This window comes from Triticum urartu, chromosome 5A (genome assembly GCF_056163025.1).
Source record: "Triticum urartu cultivar PI428250 chromosome 5A, HENAU_Tu73, whole genome shotgun sequence".
Lineage (NCBI taxonomy): Eukaryota > Viridiplantae > Streptophyta > Magnoliopsida > Poales > Poaceae > Triticum > Triticum urartu.
Genome location: NC_141877.1, coordinates 321,557,473 through 321,580,954, shown reverse-complemented (window position 1 = coordinate 321,580,954; position 23,482 = coordinate 321,557,473).

Below are 23,482 nucleotides of genomic sequence, written 5' to 3'. Positions count from 1 at the left end.
CGCCCTCATAGCAGAGCGGATGTATTTTCTCGTCGCAGCAGCCTTCTCAAGGTCTGATGCCTTCGCTAGGTTTTCCTTTTCAAGAACCCGGCAACGGTCAGCGGCCGCTTTTTATTCTATGGCCATCTTGGCCATCTTATCTCGTCTCTCGCTATGCGCGGCCTTCTCGGTTTTCAACTCTTCGGCCGCCTTCAAAGCAGCCGCATTACTAAACCTCGCTTGTCCTTGGCTCGGGCAAGTTCTGCCCGCAAGGCTTCAACAGTGGCAGCTCCATCTGCAGTCACAACATATTAAAGATACTAGCATCATGCTGCTCTTACTATGTGGCGTTTACCAGATAATGACACTTACCCTGTGCCTTGTCAAGCCTTTGGTTAACAAGCTCGATGTCGGCGTCTGCCGCATCCAACTGCCGTTTTAAATGGGCAAACTCTCTAGTCCGGCTAGCCACCGGAGCTTCCATCACCTGCACATAGAGGCAGTATGGCTATTACCTGGGAATATGATCCTCTGTTCGTCGTCGTTTCCGACGACAACTAGAGTCTCAGGGGCTACTATCTACACAGGGCACACCTAGCATGTGCAGGACTATCATACATTATTTTACGTACCTCAAAGCCTGTTAGTAGACTCATAAAAGCTTCATGCAATCCACTTTTGGTGGACGAGATTCTCTCCATCACCGTATTCATCAGCACATGGTGTTCATCTGAGATAGCCGCTCGCCCCACCAACTCCCTCAGAACATCTGTTCGCACACCAGACGGTGTCGGACTCTTTTTTCCGCTCTCTTCGGGAGCCGGACACTGGGAGCTTCGGGGGTCAATGGGATTATCTTCTGGCCTCACCGGACCCGGAGAGGCCCTCCGCGACGACACTTCGGGGTCGCCCGCTTCCGGAGCGGAGGAGTCCGGAGGGGGCGTTTCGCTCTCCATCATCTCTGGAAGAAGATCCCCCAAAGACGAGCTCATTTGAGAGGGGTAAGACCCGAACTGCAAAGATATATGCGGTGGTTATTTTCTCAGAAGAAAAAGATGGCATACCTGTACTATTAAAGTATTTCGGGTCACTTACGACTCGCTGGAGAATTGATCCCCCCGCGGACTTTATGCGACAAAAGAACCCCCCGAGGTAGGACCCTCTATGGGAGACTTCTTCTCCCGTTTGGAAGCTTCGGCTTCCGAATCCCCGGGCGCAGTCCTTTTCCTCCTCCGATCGTCTTCCTTCATGGAGACGCTCGCTCCCTTGGTTAGAATGGGCAGCGTTGGGGGCCTGCGTCCGCCCGTATTATCCTCCCTAGTATCTTCCTTCAAGGGCACCGGGCAAGGTGCGACCTGGAGCATCTTTTCCAATACCGGATTCTCCAAACCCTCAGGGAGGTGGGCCAAACACCGAATCAACTTCGCCTTTGTCAGCCAGTCCTGGTCAAAGAGCAAACTCTCAAAAATAACTTCGTAACAAGTGAGAGATAGTATGTTCGGCCGGAAGATTCCTTACCTGTTCGGCGGCGCGGTTACTGCCCAGGCCCACGTCCTCGGTAATTTCCGGACACTCTACCTGAGGTCCAAAGAATGACTTGTACATCTCCTCGTGCATCAGGCCGAGGAAATTTTGAATGACACGCGGCCCCTCAGGATTGAACTCCCACAAGCGAAGGGGCCGGCGTTTGCAAGGCTGGACATGACGAACCAGCATAACTTGTATTACCACAACCAAACTAAAATCTCCATTGAAGAGATCTCGAATGCGGCTTTGCAGTATAGGCACATCCTTGGCTGGACCCCAGCTAAGACCTCTGCTGATCGATGACATCAGTTGTGGTGGAGGGCCCGAGCGGAAAATTGGGGCGGCCGCCCACTTGGCACTTCTAGGAGCCGTGATGTAGAACCACTCCCGTTGCCACAATTCAGACACCTCTGGAATGGAACCTTTGGGCCATGGAGCTCCCGTCATCTTGCGTATTGAGGCACCTCCACACGCTGCATGTTGCCCCTCGATCATCTTCGGCTTTACTTCAAAGGTCTTGAGCCACAGGCCAAAGTGAGGGGTGACCCGGAGGAAGGCCTCACACACGACAATAAATGTCATGATATGAAGAAAGGAGTCCGGAGCTAGATCATGGAAATCTAGCCCGTAATAAAACATCAAACCCCTGACGAAAGGATCCAGAGCAAGGCCTAGACCTCGGAGGAAGTGGGAGACGAACACGACGTTCTCGTTGGGTTCAGGGGAGGGGACGGCCTGCCCTCGGGCGGGCAGCCGATGCACAACCTCGGCGGTCAGATATCTGGCCTCCCTCAACTTTTTGATGTCTTCTTCCGTGACGGAGGAAGGCACCCATCGGCCTTGAAGGCTAGATCCGGACATGATTGAAGGTTCGGAGCACCTGACCTGAACCTTGGGTGTTTGAGCTTGAGGTGGGGGAAGGATTCGATTGAGCACGGGAGGGAAAAAATTAAGAGCCTTGTCCCTTTATAAAGAGGGTGAATATCAAGCGTCCTCTCCGTGGCCGTTTGGACTTGCCTATAGTCTAGGAGTCCTAGAAGCGGTTGGGTTACCCATGCCCGTATTGATGAGAATCCCGGAATAAGGGGACACGATCTCTGCTTTAACAAGACGTGCCAAGGAAACCGCCTCGCGTGACACGCTGAGGTGGGATAATATAACGATTCGAATAAAGGCTTGGCCGTGGTGCGTCACACTATGGAATACGCCAGCAGATTAGATTTGTGTAAATGTTATTCTCTCTATGGCAATATGTGGAAACTTATTTTGCAGAGCCGGACACCATCTTTGTGTTCGAAATCTTCTATGAAGTACTTGGAGGAGGAACCCGCCTTGCAATGCCGAAGACAATCTGCGCGCCAGACTCGTCGTCATTGAAGCCTGGTTCAGGGGCTACTGAGGGAGTCCTGGATTAGGGGGTGTCCGGATGGCCGGACTATACCTTCAGCCGGACTCCTGGACTATGAAGATACAAGATTGAAGACTTCGTCCCGTGTCCGGAAGCGACTTTCCTTGGTGTGGAAGGCAAGATTGGCGATACAGATATGTAGATCTCCTACCATTGTAACTGACTTTGTGTAACCCTAACCCTCTCCAGTGTCTATATAAACCGGAGGGTTTTAGTCCATAGGACAACATACAGAACAACAGTCATACCATAGGCTAGCTTCTAGGGTTTAGCCTCTCTGATCTCGTGGTAGATCTACTCTTGTACTACCCCTATCATCAATATTAATCAAGCAGGACGTAGGGTTTTACCTCCATCGAGAGGGCCCGAACCTGGGTAAAACTTCGTGTCCCTTGCCTCCTGTTACCATCCGGCCTAGACGCACAGTTCGGGACCTCCTACCCGAGATCCGCCGGTTTTGACACCGACAGGGACCTTTATTTTGCAGTCTGTCGCTTTATTTCTTCCATATCACAAGCTCGTATAAAGCTTATTTTCTCCACACTAATAGATCATACATATTTAGAGAGCAATTTTATTGCTTGTAACAATGACAACTTACTTGAAGGATCTTACTCAATCCATAGGTAGATATGGTGGACTCTCATGGAAAACTGGGTTTAAGGATATTTGGAAGCACAAGTAGTATCTCTACTTGGTGCAAAGAATTTGTCTAGCATAAGGGGGAAAGGCAAGCTCAACATGTTGTATGATCCATGACAATATAATTTATTTTGGATATAAGAAAACATAACCCATTACGTTGTCTTCCTTGTCCAACATCAACTTTTTAGCATGTCATATTTTAATGAGTGCTCACAATCATAAAAGATGTCCAAGATAGTATATTTATATGTGAAAACCTCTCTTTCTTTATTACTTCCTATTAATTGCAAGGATGACCAAAACTATGTTTGTTAGCTCTCAACAACTTTTATTCATCATACTCTTTATATGTGAAGTCATTACTCTCCATAAGATCAATATGATCTCTTTATTACTTTTTATTCTTTCTATTTTTTTTCCCTCAAGATCATAGCAAGATAACCAAGCCCTCGACTCGAGACTAAACTTTATTATATATAGCTCACGGACTCGATTACATAGATAAGGATCAACACAAAACTCAAAGCTAGATCATACTAAACTTTATTCTACTAGATCAAGATATAACCAAAAGGATCGAACTAAGAAAAATGGTAAAGGTAGAAGTGTGATAGTGATACGATACCAGGGCACCTCCCCCAAGCTTGGCAGTTGCCAAGGGGAGTGCCCATACCCATTTATGTCTCTTTCTTCGGCAGTGGTGATGATGGAGTTGTTGATGATGTAGGCTTGTCGTCCATCTTCCAAGGCATAGGCTCACCATCATAGAAGGATGATCGAGTCTCCGGGATCCTCAAATCTGCAGCCAAACCCATCCTCTTGAATCTATATTCATACTCATAGTTTTGGTTTTGTAGGTCAGATTTCTAGGCTTGGAGGTGCTCGATTTTCTCGTGCAGCTTGAAGATGGTCTCCCCAATGTTCTTGGCATTCAGCTTGTGGTTGTTGGTGAACTCCGCGATCATCATGTGGTTGGCGTCGAGTCCGCATTCCACCATCCCCTGGCACTTGAAAACTTGTTGCTCCATTGCTTCGAGTCTTGTCTCCACGCTTCCGGTCCTCCTTGGTCCCTCAACATCGTGGATGTGCAGCACCCCCTCAGGCATCTCAATGGTTTGAGGGTGTTGCAGCACCTCCGCGAGGTAGGGGTTGATGACCTTCTCGAAAAACTTATCCTTGGGGGTGCTTGAAGATGTCATGGTAATCTAGATCTGTCAGAAAAACAGCTCGAAACAAAAGCAGGAGATATTTGCATGGTACGGTGGTCGAAACCTTCGGGAGATTATATAATGAATTTTTACCGACCAAAAGAAGTACCGTACAAGAAAACGGAGTCCAGAGGGCACACAAGGTGCCCACGAGGCAGGGGGCGCGCCCAGGGGGTAGGGCGCACCCTCCACCCTCGTGGATGCCTCATGTCCCTTTCAGACTACTCCTTATTTTCCTATTTTCTTAAATATTCCAAAATGGAGAAAAATTGCTATTAGAACTGTTTTGGAGTCGGTTTACTTACCATACCACATACCTATTCCTTTTCAGAGCCTGAAATGTTCTAGAAAGTGTCGCTTATGTACTCCTCCAGGGTTACGGTATCAATAACATTGGTTTCAACATTTATGGGATTACCTGAGATATAATGTTTGATTCTTTGACCGTTCACCACCTTCGTATTTATGCCTTCGAAGTTGTTGATTTTTATGGCACCGGAATGATAGACCTCCTTGACAACATAAGGACCTTCCCATTTAGAGAGGAGTTTTCCTGCAAAAAATCTTATGTGCAGTTCTATCTCCAGCGTGGTGTCCTCCATAAGCTTCAGAGTGACACTTGCGTAGGATCCGTTCCTGTTCATGCTCAACGTCTAATAACACCATCTACTCCTTTATAAAGGCGTGGGTCATCCTAGAAGTAATTTCTTAAATCATAGAAAAACTTTTTCTTTTGCTGGTATGTGAAACTAGGTGGTATAAATTTAGCAAAAATGTAATTAGCATAATTAGCATACCATGGAGCAGTACGAGAATCATTTATGACAGCTAATTGTTCATCAGGAAAGCTATCATCTATAGGTAGTGGGTCATCAAGAACATTCTCTAACCTAGACAAGTTGTCTGCAACAGGGTTCTCAGCTCCCTTTCTATCAATAATATGCAAATAAAATTCTTGTAGCAAGAGAACCCATCTAATAAGTCTAGGTTTAACATCTTTTTTTCATAAGATATTTAATAGCAGCATGATCAGTGTGAATAGTTACTTTAGAATCAACAATATAAGGTCTGAACTTATCACAAGCAAATACAACTTCTAAAAATTCTTTTTCAGTAGTAGCATAATTTCTCTGGGCACTGTCTAGAGTTTTACTAGCATATTGGATAACATTTAATTTCTTATCAACTCTTTATCCTAGAACAGCACCTACAGCATAATCACTAGCATCACACATAATTTCAAAGGGTAAATTCCAATCAGGTGGCTGAACAATAGGTGCAGAAATCAAGGCTTTCTTAAGTATTTCAAGTGCTTCTACACAATCATCATCAAAGACAAAAGGAACATCTTTTTGTAAGGGATTAGTAAGAGGCCTAGAAATTTTTGAGAAGTCGTTAATGAACCTCCTATAAAAACCAGCATGACCAAGGAAACTTCTTATACCTTTAATGTCCTTAGGACACGACATCTTTTCAATAGCATCAACTTTAGCTTTATCAACTTCAATACCTCTTTCAGAAATTTTATGCCCCAAGACAATACCTTCATTAACCATAAAGTGGTACTTCTCCCAATTCAAGACAAGATTAGTTTCTTCACATCTCTGCAAAACTCGATCAAGGTTGCTTAAGAAATCATCAAAAGAAGTTCCATACACGAAGAAATCATCCATGAAAACCTCAACAATCTTTTCACAAAAGTCAAAGAATATAGCAGTCATACATCTTTGAAAGGTAGCAGGTGCATTACATAAACCAAAAGGCATATCTCTATAAGCAAAGGTACCGAAAGGGCAAGTAAAAGTGGTCTTTTCCCGATCCTCTTTCGACACAGGTATTTGAGAGAAACCAGAATAACCGTCTAGAAAGAAAAAATGTGTATGTTTGGATAACCTTTCTAGCATTTGATCAATAAGGTAAAGGGTAATGATCCTTTCTAGTAGCTTTATTTAATTTGCGGAAGTCAATTACCATTCTATAACCTGTAACAATTCTTTGTGGGATCAATTCATCTTTATCATTAGTAACAACAGTAATACCTCCCTTCTTAGGGACACAATGGATAGGACTTACCCACTGACTATCAGCAACAGGATAAATTATACCTGCCTCCAGAAGCTTTAGTATTCCATTTCTTACCACTTCTTTCATCTTAGGATTTAACCGTCGTTGGTGATCAACAACCGGTTTAGCGTCTTTCTCCAATTTTATTTTGTGCTGGCATAGAGTGGGACTAATGCCCTTAAGAACATCAAGAGTATATCCAATAGCAGCACAGTGCTTCTTCAGAGTTTTCAATAATTTCTCTTCTTCTTGCTCTGAAAGGTTAGCACTAATAATAACAGGATATGTCTTCTTTTCATCAAGATAAGCATATTTAAGAGTATCAGGTAATGGTTTAATCTCAAACACGGGATCACCCTTGGGTGGAGGAGGATCCCCTAGAATTTCAATAGGCAAGTTGTGTTTCAAAATAGGTCCATGTTTAAAGAACACTTCGTCTATTTTCCTTATTTCATTCATAAACATATCATTTTCATGGTCTAGCAAATATTGTTCTAAAGGATCATTAGGAGGCACGGCAATATAAGCAAGACCAATAATTTCATATTTACTAGGAAATTCTTTATCATGGGGTTGTCTACGAAATTTAGCAAAATTAAAATCATGAGACATATCCCCTAAACCAACAAAAACAATATCCTTTTTTGTAGTATATCTTAGCATTAACAGTATTCAAGAAGGGTCTACCAAATATAATGGGACAAAAGTCATTTTGTGGGGAACCAAAAACAAGAAAATCAGTAGGATATTTAACTTTCCCACACAAGACTTCAACATCTCTAACAATCCCAACTGGTGAAATAGTATCTCTATTGGCAAGCTTAATTGTAACATCAATACCTTCGATCTTAGCAGGTGCAATATCATGCATAATTTCTTCGTATAAGGAATGAGGTATTGCACTTGCACTAGCACCCATGTCACATAAGCCATGATAGAAATGATCTCCTATTTTAACATAAACAACAGGAATGCCTACAACAGGTCTATGTTTATTTTTAGTATTGGGTCTAGCAATTCTAGCAGCTTGCTACCTCTTGAGCATGCGTTGGTTTTCCCTTGAAGATGAAAGGGTGATGCAGCAAAGCAGCATAAGTATTTCCCTTAGTTTTTGAGAACCAAGGTATCAATCTAGTAGGAGACCACGCGCGAGTCACCTCGTACCTACGCAAACAAATAAGAACCTCGCAACCAACGCGATAAAGGGGTTGTTAATCCCTTCACGGCCACTTGCAAGAGTGAGATCTGATAGAGATAATAATAATAAGATAAATATTTTTGGTATTTTTATGATATAGATTGAAAGTAAAGATTGCAAAGTAAAATAGATTGGAAACTTGTATGATGGAGAATAGACCTGGGGCCCATAGGTTTCACTAGTGGCTTCTCTCAAGATAGCATAAGTATTACGGTGGGTGAACAAATTACTGTTGAGCAATTGATAGAAAAGCGAATAATTATGAGAATATCTAGGTATGATCATGTATATAGGCATCACGTCCGTGACAAGTAGACCGACCCCTGCCTGCATCTACTACTATTACTCCACACATCGACCGCTATCTAGCATGCATCTAGAGTATTAAGTTCATAAGAACAGAGAACGCTTTAAGCAAGATGACATGATGTAGAGGGATAAAATCATGCAATATGATATAAACCCCATCTTTTTATCCTCGATGGCAACAATACAATACGTGTCGTTTCCCCTACTGTCACTGGGATCGAGCACCGCAAGATTAAACCCACAGCTAAGCACTTCTCCCATTGCAAGAAAGATCAATCTAGTAGGCCAAATCAAACTGATAATTCGAAGGGACTTGCAAAGATAACCAATCATACATAAAAAAAATTCAGAGAAGATTCAAATATTGGTCATAGATAATCTTGATCATAAACTCATAATTCATCGTATATCAACAAACACACCGCAAAAGAAGATTACTTCGAATAGATCTCCAAGAGAATCGAGGAGAACTTTGTATTGAGATCCAAAGAGAGAGAAGAAGCCACCTAACTAATAACTATGGACCCGAGGGTCTGGGGTAAACTACTCACACATCATCGGAGGGGCTATGGTGTTGATGAAGAAGCCCTCCATGATCAATGCCCCCTCCGGCTGAGCACCAGAAAAGGCCCCAAGATGGGATCTCACGGGTACAGAAGGTTGCGGCGGTGGAATTAGGTTTTTGTGGTGCCCTCTGATGTTTTCAGGGTACGTAGGTTTATATAGGAGGAAGAAGTAGGTCGGTGGAGCCACGAGGGGCCCATGAGGGTGGAGGGCGCGCCAAGGGGGGTAGGCGCTCCCCCATGCCTCGTGGCCTCCTTGTTGATTGCTTGACGTCCACTCCAAGTACTCTGGATCACGTTTGTTCCAAAAATCACGCTCCTGAAGGTTTCATTCCATTTGGACTCCGTTTGATATTCTTTTTCTACGAAACACTGAAATAGGCAAAAAAATAGCAATTTGGGCTGGGCCTCCGGTTAATAGGTTAGTCCCAAAAATAATATAAAAGTGTATAAATAAGCCCATTAAACATCCAAAACATAATATATAATATCATGGAACAGTCAAAAAATATAGATACGTTGGAGACGTATCAAGCATCCCCAAGCTTAATTCTTGCTTGTCCTCGAGTAGGTAAATGATAAAAACAGAATTTTTGATGTGGAATGCTTCCTAACATATTTTTCAATGTAATTTTTCTTTATTGTGTCATGAATGTTCAAATCCGAAAGATTCAATATAAAAGTTTAATATTGACATAAAAATAATAATACTTCAAGCATAGTAACTAAGCAATAATGTCTTCTCAAAATAACATGGCCAAAGAAAGTTATCCCTACAAAATCATATAGTCTGGCTATGCTCTACCTTCATCACACAAAATATTAAATCATGCACAACCCCGATGACAAGCCAAGCAATTGTTTCATACTTTTCATGGTCTCAATCTTTTTTAACTTTCACGCAATACATGAGTGTGAGCCATGGACATAGCACTATAGGTGGAATAGAATGGTGGTTGTGGAGAAGACAAAAAGGAGAAGATAGTCTCACATCAACTAGGCGTATCAACGAGCTATGGAGATTCCCATCAATAGATATCAATGTGAGTGAGTAGGGATTGCCATGCAACGGATGCACTAGAGCTATAAGTGTATGAAAGCTCAACAAAAGAAACTAAGTGGGTGTGCATCCAACTTGCTTGCTCACGAAGACCTAGGGCAATTTGAGGAAGCCCATCATTGGAATATACAAGCCAAGTTCTATAATGTAAAATTCGCACTAGTTTATGAAAGTGACAACATAGGAGACTCTCTATCATGAAGAGCATGGTGCTACTTTGAAGCACAAGTGTGGAAAAAGGATAGTAACATTGTCCCTTCTCTCTTTTTCTCTCATTTTTTAATTTGGGCCTTCTTTTTTTTCTTCTGGCCTTTTTTCTTTTTTTCGTCCGGAGTCTCATCCCGACTTGTGGGGGAATCATAGTCTCCATCATCCTTTCCTCACTGGGACAATGCTCTAATAATGATGATCATCACACTTCTTTTTACTTACAACTCAAGAATTACAACTCAATACTTAGAACAAAATATGACTATGTGAATGCCTCCGGCGGTGTACCGGGATATGCAATGAATCAAGAGTGACATGTATGAAAAATTTATGAAAGGTGGCTTTGCCACAAATACGCTGTCAACTACATGATCATGCATGGCAATATAACAATGATGAAGCGTGTCATAACAAACGGAACGGTGGAAAGTTTCATGGCAAGATATCTCAGAATGGCTATGGAAATGCCATAATAGGTAGGTATGGTGGCTGTTTTGAGGAAGGTATATGGTGGGTGTATGATACCGTCGAAAAGTGTGCGGTAATAGAGAGGCTCGCAAATGTGGAAGGGTGAGGGTGCGTACAATCCATGGACTCAACATTAGTCATAAAGAACTCACATACTTATTGCAAAAGTCTATTAGTTATCAAAACAAAGTACTACGCGCATGCTCCTAGGGGGATAGATTGGTAGGAAAATACCATCAATTGTCCCCGACCGCCACTCATAAGGAAGACAATCAATAAATAAATCATGCACCGACTTCATAACATAACGGTTCACCATACGTGCATGCTACGGGAATCACAAACTTCAACACAAGTATTTCTCAAATTCACAACTACTCAACTAGCAAGACTCTAATATCACCATCTCCATATCTCAAAACAATTATCAAGTATCATACTTCTCGTAGTATTCAATGCACTTATATGAAAGTTTTTATTATTCCTAAAAGCAAATTACCATTTTGTTCTAAAGGACTCTCAAAATAATATAAGTGAAGCATGAGAGATCAACTATTTCTATAAAATGAAACCACCACCGTGCTCTAAAAGATATTGTAACGTCCCAAATTTTCAATTTGGAATGTTATACATAGTTCATTCATGCATATCATATTTTGTGCATTTTGTTTTCTGCGATCTTGGAAATTCTAAGCAACTCAAGGATCCTCAGAGAGAGTTGGCGATTTCACTGTTTGCATATTTGAATTTTATCAAATATGGAAACAAGGATCACTTTGGTTTTTAAAAAATTTCTCTACGAAAATATTTCATATCAAAATATATGAGAGGAGATAATATGACTTCTCCGAAATAAATGAAATATTTGAAGAAAAAATTAAAATCAATTTGCAAATTTTTTATTTGGATTTTATTGCAATTTTATTTGAATTAGGAAAAATATGCGTTTTTTAAAAATTGCATTATAGGCCCAAATAAATGTTCACCATGTCTGGCTTACTTTTAGAGGATGGGGAAAATTTATTTCGGGATTTTTGGAGCTTGCTTAGTATTCCTTTTCCTTCTATTTCTGCGCGTCGGAAAATTATAAAAAAAAAATTCAAACCAACTTCGGGCCGTAACCGGCCAGGACTCCCCAAGCCTGCGCCCTCTTATAAGCCGCCCCGCAGCCAACCCCGCCGCCTCACCCCGCCCGCGCGCCGCCCCCGAACCCTAGCGCCGCCCCGCCGCCGCTGCTGCGCACCGCCACGCCGCATCCTGCCACCACCCGCCACCCGCCGCCCGCCGTCGCCGGAGCCGTCGTCACCGCGTCGGATCTCGTCGTTGACCGGTCGGTTCTCCACGGTTAACCCCGGTTTTCTTTTAGTTTCCGGTTTAATTTATTAGATCGGTTCGGTTTTCCGTCGGTTTACTTATTTTGCGGAAGTTTGTCTATACGTTCGTTTTAACGAACACCATGCACCCGTTAGCCGCAGACAGCGAACGTTCGTTCGTTATCCTGTTCGTCGGTTTTTCTTTTTCCAGGGTTTTCCGCGATTATTTTCGATCACGATCTCTGCCCTAATTTTCGATCTAGTATATCTTTTCACTCGTTTATCGGAATCAGGCAATTCAAGCGCCTGGATCTTCATCTCGAAGCCCTCTTTCCGTTTAACCAACTTGAACAAGATTTTGGTACTGTAAAATTTGACTTTAGTCCAGATTAGTAATCAGATCTTGTTTCTTTCGTAGTTTGAGTTTCGTTGTTTCGTTTGATTTGATTCTTTTTGCAAACCGGAGTTCTTAAGTTGAACTTTCTGGTTAGATCTTCTTATTTGAGATTTACCCGTGCATCTCTGCTTGATTGCTTATGTATGATATTGTTTGTTTGCGATAGAACACCCGGAGTGCGAAGCGTGCTACTACAAGTCTTTAGGATTTGCAGATCATCAGCAAGGCAAGTAACACATTGATCACACTTCTTTCATACCCAGTTTTTATGCATTAGTTTCAATCCCCAAACATTGCATGATTAGGATGTGATTAACTTGTGGGTATTGGGAAGTAGATGATGAGGTAGAACCTATTGCCCTGTTTTATTATCAAACCCTGGGAGTTACATCTATGTTATGCTTATATTGCTATTCTATGCTCGTAGATGTGGTTTGGTTTGAGAGATCCATGACAGATGTGAGATTGTTAATTAATGGTTCAACTTAAGGTGGCAACTTTAATACACATCTGGGTGGATTGCTTGTTTTGGGCACCTGGGGATATACCAGTGTTGTCCTAGGAGATCCCGGGGATTTACCGTGCGATCCTCCTACGCTTCGCCACCCAGGCTCAAAGGGATCATGAGATTATTCATGCTAGAAACTTCCGTGTGCAGCCACAAGCCATTATGAGATCTGGCATAGTGGAGTATGTTCCGTGACCTCTTTCAGTGGTGGGCTAGCAAATGTAGAGGGAAAGTAGGTGTAACTGTCCACCCGGAGTAAAGAGTTAATGCTTCTGAAAGACTGTGTCTCGGTCATCCGTTTCTCAAACATCATGTAGTGCGAGAATTCCAACGGAGGAGATCGAGTCTTGCGGGGAAAAGTGTGCAAACCTCTGCAGAGTGTATAAACTAATCATGGTTAGCCGTGTCCCTGGTTATGGACAACTTGAGTATCTAGTACTTGGATTATCCTACTGTATCTCATCACTCCAAATTATTTTGTTGGGTTGATAATTACTTTTAATTACGATTGATATGGGGGTACCATTCTCAAGTTTTTCAACTACCATGATAGTTAAGTAAAAACTTATTCCTTTGTTGTAGGGAAAAATTAGCTTTTTGCAAAAACCATGTAACCATAGAGCCTCCAACAGCCATATATGCATGTAGTGATAGCCTTTATCTATTCATTGCCCTACTGTTTTACATTGCCAGCATATTCCATGTGGTGACCCGTTTTCGGGTTGCAACGTGTTATGTTGCAGACTTTTCAGAAGAGGAGTAAGACGCGATAGGTCGTTTGTCATGCACTCAGCTATGCGTTGGAGTTGATGGACTCACTTTATCTTCCAAGCCTTCCGTTGTTATCGTATTAGATGGCCTTAAGCCATATTTATTGTAATAAGTTCTCTCTTGAGACATCCGATGTAATAAGTGTGTGATTGCTACTCTGTTATAAATCCTTCGAGTGTTGTTTGTGTCAGCATTACCGATCCAGGGATGACACTGAAGCACAGAGACTTGACCGTTTGAGGTCGGGTCGCTAAAAGATGGTATCAGAGCACACGTTGAATGTAGGACACGACCACTAAGAAAAGCCATAGGTCACTCTTCTCTACTCATTTCTGACTCCTCTCCATTTTCTACTCTTTAGGATGCCGGATACGAGGAACAAGTTTGCACAACCGGATGAAGACACACCTTTTGGACAACACTTGAAGGAAGTCACTAGGTACCTGAACATTGGAATACCAAGCTTCACCGGGACCTACAACTCCACTTTACCAGAAGAGGAGCGCTGGATGATTAGAGTTCAAGTTCTTGGAAGGACGTTCACGTCAGTTACGAATTCTATAGACTTTTCCTTTGATGCACCCACTTGGAGTCTAGGCAAGAGCATGGCAGCCCACATTGCTATGGGACGTATTGGAGAAGTCTACAAACAAGAGCTTAAGGACACTATATACCAGATATGTGGGCGCCGAGACGAGCAATGGGAGATGATCAGCACCAGGAGGGATAGATCCATTGCAGCATTCATCCAGGAGCTAAACCAGAACATTCGACGCCAGGAGAACCAGATGTGCACAAGCATGATGGATCTGCAGAAGGCAATGACCAGGATCGCCGAGCTAGAAGAGGAACTCAAGGCTACACGTGACGATTATGAAGAGGAAATCATCATACTAGTGGAGAAGAATGACGACCTAACAAGGAAGCTAGGAGTTTTCATGGGAGACCCCGCGCCAGGAGGAGAAGACGACGAACCTAAGGAGATTCGTTCTGAAGACTACATCATCATCGACGACACCGACTCCGACCCCGACGATAGTGATGATGACTATGAAGACGAAGCTGGAGCAGATATCATGGAGTCTTCCACCGAGCAATATTTCTAGATGACCACCATATGACTAGTAGTTTTTCCCCCACGTAAATAGTAGTAGTCCGAGCACTTTTAACGATAGTTCTAGACCGTTTGTATGCCCTTGCTTGATTGATTGAGTGAAATGATATGATTGTGTTTGTCTCATGTGCATATGGGTAGTGCTATCTCACTAGACCTCATTCTATTCTAAACTCTTCCCTCTAAACCCATCAGATGCCTCCGAGACGTGACCCCGGTTTTGCTTTCCCACCGGAGCTCACTCAGTTGATCCAGCAGCAGAATACCTTGATGCAGTTGTTAGTTCAGAACCAAGGCGACAACAACAACAACAACAACAACAATAACCCACCGCCACCACCTCCAATTGACAACTTAGCCCATTTTCTGAGGCTGCAGCCGCCAGTGTTTTCTAGTAGCACCGAGCCCATAGTTGCTGATGATTGGCTGCGCAAGATACGAAGGGAGTTGACCACCGCAGGCTACACAAATGCGGAGAAGGTGCGTTTTGCCGCACACCAATTGGATGGACCAGCAGCCGCATGGTGGGAGAATTACAGAGTCACTTTTTCTATAGCCAATGTCACTTGGGAGCAGTTTCAGCAAGCATTCCGCACAGCCCACGGATCCACTGGAGCTATGAGCATGAAAAAGCGTGAGTTTCACAACTTGCGCCAGGGAAATCGTACTGTGGCTCAGTATGTAGATGAGTTTAGTAAGCTATCTCGTTATGCCCCTGATGATGTGGCCACAGATGCCGTGAAGCAGGAGAAGTTTATGGAAGGGCTAAATGATGAGATGAGCATGCAGTTGATGGTGGCAACATTCAACAACTACCAGGAGTTGGTAGACAAGGCTCTTATGATTGAAGGGAAGCGGCAGCAGATAGAGAGCCGCAAGAGGAAATATGGACAAGGAAAGTACAATTCTGGAGCTCAGCAGAAGCCTCGTCTCACCTCGAACTCAGGAGGACTTGTCCATAACCATGGAGGCCACACCCACAATGGAGGAAGTTCCCATAATCATAATGGCCCAAGGAATGGGAATGGGAATGGAGCAAGCAGCAATCAGAACCGCTCTAACCCATCCACACCCGCCAAGAAGGATCAAAGTCACATTACTTGTTTCAAGTGCGGGAAGACTGGGCACTACGCCAATGATTGTCCGGAATTGAAGCGCTGGGAAGAAGCCCAACCCTTTCAACAAAGGAAAAGTGCACCACGTGAACGTGGAGGAAGTTGAGGAGCAGCCAGATGCAGTTATCGGTAAGTTTTTGGTTAAGTCTTTTACTACAATTGTTCTTTTTGATACTGGTGCATCGCATTCATACATATCAAGGGGATTCATGGATAAGTATAAGTTGCCCACTAAGGTACTTAGGACACCCATGTTAGTAAGTTCACCAGGAGCCGAGTATATGGAAAGTCAAGGATGTTTTCAGATACCATTGACCATTGGAAGTCATTTTTTTTCCCCAGACTTGATAATTTTGGAGTCACAGGGATTGGATGTGATACTAGGAATGGATTGCCTATCTATGTATGGGGGGAACATCGATTGCGTGAGTAAGTAAATTTTGCTTACCACCCCGGAGGGAAAAAGGATCAAGTATGTTTCCAGGCATTCGCCAAGGAGAACCCAAGTACATTCTCTCACAGGAGTTGTTCAGGAGGAAGTGCCTGTCGTGAAGGATTACCCGGATGTATTTCTAGAGGAGTTACCAGGCATGCCGCCAGATCGAGACATAGAGTTTTTGATAGAGCTATTTCCAGGCACCGGGCCAATATCAAAGAGACCATACCGGATGCCCGCAAATGATCTGGAAGAGATCAAGAAACAGATTAAGGAGTTATTGGAGAAAGGTTACATTCGACGAAGTTCATCACCATGGGGAGCCCCAGTGCTCTTGGTTGAGAAGAAGGATAAGTCCCTAAGAACGGTTGTTGATTATCGGGCATTGAACGAAGTGACAATCAAGAATAAGTACCCACTGCTGATGATCAATGATTAGTTTGACCAGCTGCAAGGAGCAAAGGTGTTTTCGAAGATCGACCTGCGATCAAGATACCACTAGTTGAAGATTTGAGAAAAGGATATACCTAAGACAGCGTTCACCACAAGGTATGGGCTATATGAGTATACGGTTATGTCATTTGGATTGACTAACGCCCCTGCCTATTTCATGAGTATGATGAATAAGGTGTTCATGGAGTTTTTGGATAAGTTTGTTGTGGTGTTCATAGATGATATCTTGGTATACTCAAAGAATGAAGAGGAACATAAGGAGCATTTGCATTTAATTCTCGAGACGCTCAGAGAACATCAGTTATATGCCAAGTTTAGCAAATGTGAGTTTTGGTTGAAGGAAGTTGGATTTCTTGGACATGTTATATCAGGAGAAGGTATAGCAGTGGACCCTACCAAGGTCAAATCAGTCACTGAGTGGTTGGCACCCACCTCAGTTGGAGAGATCCGCAGTTTTCTTGGACTCGCGGGATACTATCGGAGATTCATTGAAAATTTCTCTAAGATCGCAAAGCCTATGACGACGTTGTTGAAGGACACCAAGTTCCATTGGACTGAACAATACGAAGCAAGTTTCCAGGAGTTGAAGAAACGTTTGACTACAGCCCCAGTGCTGATTCTGCCGGATATACGCAAGGATTTCCAAGTGTATTACGACGCCTCTCACTTAGGACTTGGAGGAGTACTTATGCAAGACGGACTGGTTGTTTCGTATGCCTCACGACAACTTAAATCGCACGAATTGAATTATGCCACACATGATTTGGAGTTAGCAGCTGTAGTGCATGCACTCAAGACCTGGAGACATTTTCTGATCGGTAACCATTGTGATGTGTACACGGATCATAAGAGTTTGAAGTACATTTTCACCCAGAAGGAGTTGAACCTCAGGCAAAGGAGATGGTTGGAGCTTATAAAAGATTATGATATGAAGTTGCACTATCATCCAGGCAAGGCCAATGTCATAGTAGACGCTTTGAGCCGGAAGAGTTACGTCAATACCCTCATAAGCGGAGGGATGCCAAAAGAGTTAGCAGAGTATCTCAGGGAACTTCGTTTGGAGATAGTTCCTAAAGGTTTTGTTACAACCATGGAAGTGCAGTCGACATTGTTGGAAAATATTCGAGAAGCTCAGAAGGATGACAAAGAAATTGCCGAGATAAAGGAGAAGATGAGTGAAGGCAAAGCCAATGGTTTTCGTGAGGATGAGCACGACACCTTGTGGTTCGAAGACCGTATTTTTGTGTCAAATAATGTCGAGATCAGGAAGTTGATATTACAGGAAGCTCGCGACTCACCATACTCGATACACCTCGGAAACACCAAGATGTATTTGGATTTGAAGGAGTGTTTCCGGTGGACGGGTATGAAGAAGGATATTGCCGAGTATCTAGCCGTATGTGATGTATGTCAGAGAGTGAAGGCAGAACATCAGAAGCCAGCAGGATTACTGCAGCCTATGCCGATAAATGAATGGAAGTGGGATAAGCTTGGCATGGATTTCATCACCTGATTACCAGGACCCGATCAGGATATGATTCAATCTCGGTAGTAGTGAACTGCTTGACCAAAGTAGCTCACTTTATCCTAGTGAAAACCACTTATACAAGTGCGAAGTTGGCCAAGATATATATGACCAGGATCGTATGTCTGCACGGAGTTCCGAGGACCATCGTATCAGATAGAGGAACACAGTTTACTTCAAAGTTCTGGCACCAGTTGCATCAGTCTTTGGGAACCAGGCTGGAGTTCAGTACAACTTTTCACCCGCAGACAGATGGACAGACAGAGACAGTCAATCAGATTCTGGAGGACATGTTGAGAGCTTGTGCGCTAGACTACGGGTCTAGTTGGGATGATAATTTGCCCTACGCAGAGTTCTCGTACAACAATAGCTACCAGGCCAGTTTGAAGATGGCACCGTTCGAGGCCCTATATGGAAGAAGGTGCAGAACACCGTTGATGTGGGATGAGGTTGGAGACCGTCAGTTGTTTGGACCCGATTTGATTAAGGAGTCCGAAGAAAAGGTTAAACTAATTCGAGATAGACTGAAGATAGCTCAGCCCAGACAGAAGAGTTATGCAGATTCAAAACGCAAGGAGGTAGTCTATGAAATTGGAGATAGAGCGTATCTGAGAGTGTCACCACTTCGAGGAGTTAAACGATTTGGAGTTAAAGGAAAGTTAGCCCCGAGATTTGTGGGATCGTACCGTGTTTTGGAACGCATGGGAGAGGTTGCCTACAAGTTGGAGTTACCCGAAGGACTGTCAGGAGTTCATGATGTGTTTCACGTTTCTCAGTTGAAGAAGTGCCATGCTGAGATGGCCAATATTCCTCTGAGAGATACAGTGCCACTGGAAGCAATACAGTTGGATAGTGATTTGACCTACGAGGAGAAACCTGTCAAGATTCTTGAGTTTGCCAGCCGAGTTACTCGCAACAAGATTATCAAGTTTTGCAAAGTTCAGTGGAGCCACCGTACCGAGGATGAAGCTACTTGGGAACGGGAGGATGATCTACAGAAAGACCATCCACACCTATTTTCTAGCCAACCCGAATCTCGAGGACGAGATTCATCTTAAGGGGGGTAGGTTTGTAACATCCCAAATTTTCAATTTGGAATGTTATACATAGGTCATTCATGCATATCATATTTTGGGCATTTTGCTTTCTGCGATCCTGGAAATTCTAAGCAACTCAAGGACCCTCGGAAAGAGTTGGGGATTTCACCATTTTGCATATTTGAATTTTATCAAATATGGAAACAAGGATCACTTTGGTTTTAATAAATTTTCTCTCCGGAAATATTTCATATCAAAATATATGAGAGGAGATAATATGACTTCTCCGAAATAAATGAAATATTGGAAGAAAAATATTAAAATCAATTCGCAAATTTTTTATTTGGATTTTATTGCAATTTTATTTGAATTAGGAAAAATATGCATTTTTCAAAAATTGCATTATAGGCCCAAATAAATGTTCACCCTGTCCGGCTTATTTTTAGAGGATGGAGAAATTTTATTTCGGGATTTTTGGAGCCCGTTTAGTATTCCTTTTCTTTCTTTTTCTGTGCGTTGAAATATTTTTAAAAAAAGTCAAACCGACTTCGGGCCGTAACCGGCCAGGACTCTCCAGGCCGGCCCCCTCTTATAAGCCGCCCCGCAGCTCACCCCGCCGCCTCAGCCCGCCCCCGCGCCGCCCCCGAACCCTAGTGATGTCTACTACACAACCTTCTTCTTGTAGACGTTGTTGGGCCTCCAAGTGCAGAGGTTTGTAGGACAGTAGCAAATTTCCCTCAAGTGGATGACCTAAGATTTATCAATCCGTAGGAGGCGTAGGATGAAGATGGTCTCTCTCAAGCAACCCTGCAACCAAATAACAAAGAGTCTCTTGTGTCCCCAACACACCTAATACAATGGTAAATTGTATAGGTGCACTAGTTCGGCGAAGAGATGGTGATACAAGTGCAATATGGATAATAGATAATAGTATTTGTAATCTGAAATTATAAAAACAGCAAGGTAACTAATGATAAAAGTGAGCGTAAACGGTATTTCAATGCTACGAAACAAGGCCTAGGGTTCATACTTTCACTAGTGCAAGTCCTCTCAACAATAATAACATAATTGGATCATATAACTATCCCTCAACATGCAACAAAGAGTCACTCCAGTCACTAATAGCGGAGAACGAACGAAGAGATTATGGTAGGGTACGAAACCACCTCAAAGTTATTCTTTCCAATCAATCCGTTGGGCTATTCCTATAAGTGTCACAAACATCCCTAGAGTTCGTACTAGAATAACACCTTAAGACACAAATCAACCAAAACCCTAATGTCACCTAGATACTCCAATGTCACCTCAAGTATCCGCGGGTATGATTACACGATATGCATCACACAATCTCACATTCATCTATTCAACCAACACAAAGGACCTCAAAGAGTGCCCCAAAGTTCTACCAGAGAATCACGACGAAAACGTGTGACAACCCCTATGCATAGGTTCATGGGCGGAACCCGCAAGTTGATCACCGAAATATACATCAAGTGAATCACATGGTATCCCATTGTCACCACAGATACGCATGGCAAGACATACATCAAGTGTTCTCAAATCTATAAAGACTCAATCTGATAAGATAACTTCAAAGGGAAAACTCAATTCATTACAAGAGAGTAGAGGGGGAGGAGAAACATAAGATCCAACTATAATAGCAAAGCTCGCGATACATCAAGATCGTGCCAAATCAAGAACACGAGAGAGAGAGAGAGAGAGATCAAACACATAGCTACTGGTACATACCCTCAGCCCCGAGGGAGAACTACTCCCTCCTCGCCATGGAGAGCACCGGGACGATGAAGATGGCCATCGGAGAAGGATTCCCCCTCCGGCAGGGTGCCGGAACGGGTCTAGATTGGTTTTCGGTGGCTACGGAGGCTTCTGGCGGCGGAACTCCCGATCTAATCTCTGTTCTGGAAGTTTTAGGGTACGTGAGTATATATGGGTGCAGGAAGTACGTCGGTGGAGCTTCGGGGGCCCCACGAGGCAGGGGGCGCGCCCTAGGGGGTGCGCCCCCACCCTCGTGAGCACCTCCCTTGGCTCCTGACGTGGGGTCCAAGTCCATCCGGTAGCTTTCCTTCCAAAAATAACTTCTCCAGTTGATTTCGTTCCGTTTCGACTCCGTTTGACATTCCTTTTCTTCGAAACACTGAAATAGGCAAAAAACAGTAAATCTGGGCTGGGCCTCCGGTTAATAGGTTAGTCCCAAAAATAATATAAAGTGGATAATAAAGCCCAATATTGCCCAAAACAGTAGATAACATAGCATGGAGTAATCAAAAATTATAGATACATTGGAGACATATCAAGCATCCCCAAGCTTAATTCCTGCTCGTCCTCGAGTAGGTAAATGATAAAAACAGAATTTTTGATGCGGAGTGCTACTTGGCATAATTTGAATGTAATTCTTCTTAATTGTGGTATGAATATTCAGATCTGAAAGATTCAAGACAAAATTTCATATTGACATAAAAATGATAATACTTCAAGCATACTAACTAAGCAATTATGTCTTCTCAAAATAACATGGCCAAAGAAAGTTCATCCCTACAAAATCATATAGTTTAGTCATGTTTCATTTTCGTCACACAAGAATGCTCTTATCATGCACAACCCCGATGACAAGCCAAGAAATTGTTTCACACTTTAGTAATCTCAAACCTATAAACTTTCACGCAATATATGAGCGCGAGCCATAGACATAGCACTATGGGTGGAATAGAATATGATGATGGGGGTTATGTGGAGAAGACAAAAAAGGAGAAAGTCTCACATCAACGAGGCTAATCAATGGGCTATGGAGATGCCCATCGGTTGATGTTAATGCAAGGAGTAGGGATTGTCATGCAACAGATGCACTAGAGCTATAAATGTATGAAAGCTCAACAAAAGAAACTAAGTGGGTGTGCATCCAACTTGCTTGCTCACAAAGACCTAGGGCACTTGAGGAGGCCCATTGTTGGAATATACAAGCCAAGTTCTATAATGAAATATTCCCACTAGTATATGAAAGTGACAAAACAAGAGACTCTCTATCATGAAGATTATGGTGCTACTCTGAAGCACAAGTGTGGCAAAGGATAGTAGCATTGTCCCTTCTCTCTTTTTCTCTCATTTTTATTTTATTTATTTATTTATTTATTTTGGTCCTTCTCTTTTTTTATGGCCTTTCTCTTTTTTGGGGGGCCTTCTCTCTTTTTTATGGCCTTTCTCTTCTTTTTTTATTCCTCACTTGGGATAATGCTCTAGAAAATGATGGTCATCACACTTCTATTTGTTTACAACTCAATGATTACAACTCAATACTAGAACAAAGTATGACTCTATATGAATGCCTCCGGCGGTGTACCGCGATATACAATGAACCAAGTGTGACATGTATGAAATAATTATGAACGGTGGCTTTGCCACAAATACTATGTCAACTACATGATCATGCTAAGCAATATGACAATGATGAATGTGTCATGATAAACTGAATGGTGGAAAGTTGCATGGCAATATATCTCAGAATGGCTATGGAAATGCCATAATAGGTAGGTATGGTGGCTGTTTTGAGGAATATATAAGGAGGTTTATGTGTGATAGAGCGTATCATATCACGGGGTTTGGATGCACCAGCGAAGTTTGCGCCAACTCTCAATGTGAGAAAGGGCAATGCACGGTACCGAAGAGACTAGCAAGGATGGAAGGGTGAGAGTGTGTATAATCCATGGACTCAGCATTAGTCATAAAGAACTCACATACTTATTGCAAAAATCTACAAGTCATAAAAAACCTCGGTACTACATGCATGCTCCTAGGGGGATAGATTGGTAGGAAAAGACCATCGCTCGGCCCAGACCGCCACTCGTAAGGAGGACAATCAAATAACACCTCATGTTTCAAATTTGTTACATAACGTTTACCATACGTGCATGCTACGGGACTTGCAAACTTCAACACAAGCATTTCTCAAATTCATAACTACTCAACTAGCACGACTTTGATATTATTACCTCCATATCTCAAAACAATCATCAAGCATCAAACTTCTCTTAGTATTCAAAACACTCATAAGAAAATTTTACTAATCTTGAATACCTAGCATATTAGGATTTTAAGCAAATTACCATGCTATTTAAGATTCTCAAAATAATCTAAGTGAAGCATGAGAGTTCATCTATTT